We start from the raw sequence: 3,762 nt of genomic DNA, 5'->3' as shown, positions 1-3,762 counted from the left end.
CCTAGCGCAGTGACCACCTGCACATTCCGCATGCCGGGCGCGCGCATGCCGGCGCGATCGGGATCCTCGGGGTTTCCGTGTGGTATGCCGTTCATGGGCTGTCGGTCATCTCGCGGACTCAGGGATGATATAAGCTCATGCGCCCCATCGTCCGAGGACGGTTTTGCCTAACGCCAGGAACTAGAGCAGGGGAGGGTTGTGCCGCTGCGCGATTCATCATTCACAGGGACGATTGGCGAACAGGGGAGTGTGCGCGGGAGAAGTGGGTAACGAGTCGAGGAAGCCATGGGAACCGGGAAGCCGGATTTGACCGAGAATTTCTCATCGGAATTCAGCGTCGCCGCGGACTCGTTTCGGCGGATCGACGAGCACCTCACCACTTCTATTATGGTAAGGTCCCATTCATATGTTAGTATGATCTTTCGCTTCGTCTGGAGTCGGATTAGAAGCTCGGTAGGGCACCATGGGCCAGAATCGGCTTACACCGGTAATGTCGCCGCTATTGCCGCACGGTCGTGACCGTCGTCTGGCGCTAAGGAAGAAGACGCTACCGTAGCCGTCGGATTGCACACGTACGAGTAGGATTAGAGTATGGCGTACCCCTTTGGGCTGTTGCATTCGCGCCCTCGGAGCTCGATCGGGCGTCTCTGGGGCCATGCTAGGAGTGTTAAACCTAGGTCGTTGACCAATAATCGAACGGTGGGCGCCGCTACCGTTTCATTGTATACCCGATCTAATCCTGGCCACAGGTTTTAGATCTGGTAGCCCAGATCCGTAGATACCCTTTTAGTCGGTCGAGCTAACAAATTGGCCCCTTAGTTTTTAGGGAATCAACCCGCGGTCCAGAGTCAGGCACACTAAGTCTTAGGACTTTTCGCGCATTAACCCCTGTACTTATCTGTATTTATGCGCCAGTCCAGAAACCAGAGAAATTATAGAATTAATTATAGAAATTGATTTTTAATACAAAATAATTCTAGAAACTTGTAAAATGCATATAAAATTCATTTTAATTTCTTTTTAGTCCATTCCAGTTCCCGTAATTTTCTAATAATATTGTTCATCACATAGCATCTCTATTTTGACATGAAAACTGTATTAAAATTGATCTCTTAATTAATATTGTATCAAATACATAAAACCTTCGGAAATTCATAACTAAATATCTGTAACTCCGAATTTAGTGATTGTTTTTCCTATGATCTTATTTTAATGTGTAGATTATTAATATGTATTTTGTATACATGTTTGGTGTGATGTTAATTTCTCCTTTTATACTATGCTTGATTGTATTGTGGCGAGTAGAAGAGCAGTGGCCAAGGATCCGGGTGTTCAGCATGTAGAAGTTGCTGAGCAGGAGCTCATTGAAGGCAATTTATGCCCTTGACCACTTTTGTTACCCAATAATGTTCTTTATTATCACTTATCCATGCATAGGCTTAATTTTGATGGGACCCAATAGGCCAGCCTAGTCTGGTTATCTTTTTACCTTGTTCACCCCTGAATTATTTGGGTAGTTTTGCTATTGGTCTATATGGTTTTGGGTTTAATATCACATTATGATCATGTTCCAATTATACTGTAATTTTATTTATTGTTCATGTCAAGACCATTATTTTTTAATTGGACCATGGAGCTTAACTTGAGAAACACGTGCCACCACAAGGGTGGAATGGGACGCCCTTAGCTGACTAACTAGGAAAGCTAGTGGAGGACTACCTTACCCGATAGGGGCAAGGGCAGTAGGGGAGTAGGCGTGTAGGGAGGTTCCCGGGTTGATTTTGCTTCGATGGAGGTCAGACGGGGGATTCATGCATTACTCTTCCTAGAACTATAGCAGGTTTTCTGAAGCTAGTGGAACTTTGTAAAGGCCTCGTAGTGTTACCCTGCCTCGCCTCCTTGGTAGAGATGTATGGGATTCATGACCCCTTGGCAGATGGGTAACATGACTTGTGGGTACAGGGTACAACCTCTGCAGAGTGTAAAACTGGTATACTAGCCGTGCTCGCGGTCATGAGCAGCTCAGGACTCTCGCATGATTAAATTATGGAACTAAATTCAATTTGTTATTTTCATTGCATGGGATTTATTATTAAGTTTGTTCTATTATTATTATGGTTTGGTATTTACTTACATCCAGTAATTGTTAATAAAATTTGACCAACTTATTAAAAGCAATGCTCAGCTTTAAGCCCTATTGTTGATCAGCCTTACACATCATATGAACTCCACCTTTGGTGACTTCTTGCACATTATTCCCCATAACTTGTTGAGCTATGATCTTTTGTGAGCTCACACTTGCGATATATAACCCCCATAGGAGAAGAACAAGGCGTCCATTAGGAGCCGTACAACGAGGAGTATGATTTGATCTAGGTGGCGTCTCTCAGTCAGCTTTATGGTGCCTTGGATGGACTCTTAGTTCGTTTTATATTTATAATTTATTTTTGTAACAATTCCGCTATGTAATAATCACTTTCATGATATTGTGACATTTGTCTCTATACACTCTGTTATTATATGTGTTGTTCTTCCTTGGCGCACATATGAGACGTACCCGACTTTATCCCTTAAATCCAGGTGTGACAGTAGACAAACCCAATAACATCAAAGACCCTGTTCAGCCTCTTTTTCCCACAAGCGCCGAAGGCAACTATCATGTCTTCGTCTTCTGTCCTCGAGTAGGCTCCAAGTAGCTCATCACTCGTTGCCTCTATAGCGTCTAGCCAGTCATCATTTGGCTCATCAAATTGGCTTCTGTACCGGAAGGTGTACTTGAGATAAACCAAGCCCCTTTGGCTGGAGCCAGCGGCAGCTTCCTTCCTCATTTCCCATTCATTTGCAAGAGGCCATACATTGAAAACAATGTGCTCTTGAACTAAATCTCTAGTACCAATGTAGGTGCATATGGTGTTGAAGGCCATTAGGCATGCTTGCACTTCATTCCCAATTGCGACTGATGGCCTCCTGTAACACCACAAAAGCCATCAAATAAAAATAATGAATTTAGTTATTATATTAATTAGGGTCATAACTTTTTTTAAGTGTTTAATTATTTATTTGCATTTTGAATCAATTTTCGTTGTGTGCGCTTGATTGATTATCGGATGTTTATTATCAGGTATTCGTAAAAAGAGATCCTAGTAGTTAATATAATAATTATATAATATAATGATTATTAGTGTAAAAATGAATATGTTATTGATAAATAATTTTGGTGAAGTTTTATAAATTTTTGAGCTATATAGAAAGGTATTTCGGAATTTAAAAAAAAAAACTAAGCCTACACTAGCCGGCCCTGCACGCAAGCAGCGACGCCGAGCAACCAGCGCGCGAGCCCCAGCGTGAGCGACACCGAGCCCAACGCACGCGACGCCGGCCTCCCCGCGCCCGTTTCCGAGCAGCGCGCCATCCGTCCGAGCCCGACGAGCCGCGACTGTTTCTTGCGTTATGGAGATTTATTTCTTCCATTTCTCCCTCCTCTCCATTACTCTCTCCCTCGTTATTCTCTGGTAACGTAGCTAGTGATGGCCATGAAGGACAGCAACGCCCCATTGAAGCTCTCTCTGGCAGTGACCTCTCCTCTCCCCTCCCTCTCTCTATAAAAGGCAGCAGAGACCCTCTCCATACTCTCCTACCCAAGCTCGTCTCTTTCTCTAGTGCTCCTCGCTCATCGCTAGTGCCGCTCGTCGTTCGTTGCCGTTCGTCACCGGAGCCCGTGGTGTTCGCCGGAGTGTGTCGTTCATCGCCGGAGTTCACCGG

General features: G+C 44.4%; 1 long non-coding RNA gene across 1 annotated transcript; it reads left to right on the top strand.

Moving 5' to 3' along the window:
* LOC103632472 (uncharacterized) lies at positions 1 to 2,527 on the top strand. The gene is made up of 2 exons (XR_555941.2): positions 1 to 390; positions 2,321 to 2,527. It is a non-coding gene; the product is annotated as an uncharacterized lncRNA (long non-coding RNA).
* The last annotated feature ends 1,235 nt before the right edge of the window (positions 2,528 to 3,762 follow it).

The sequence above is a fragment of the Zea mays genome, chromosome 7, assembly GCF_902167145.1.
Source record: "Zea mays cultivar B73 chromosome 7, Zm-B73-REFERENCE-NAM-5.0, whole genome shotgun sequence".
Classification (NCBI taxonomy): Eukaryota; Viridiplantae; Streptophyta; class Magnoliopsida; order Poales; family Poaceae; genus Zea; species Zea mays.
This window is presented reverse-complemented; position numbering and strand designations above follow the sequence as displayed.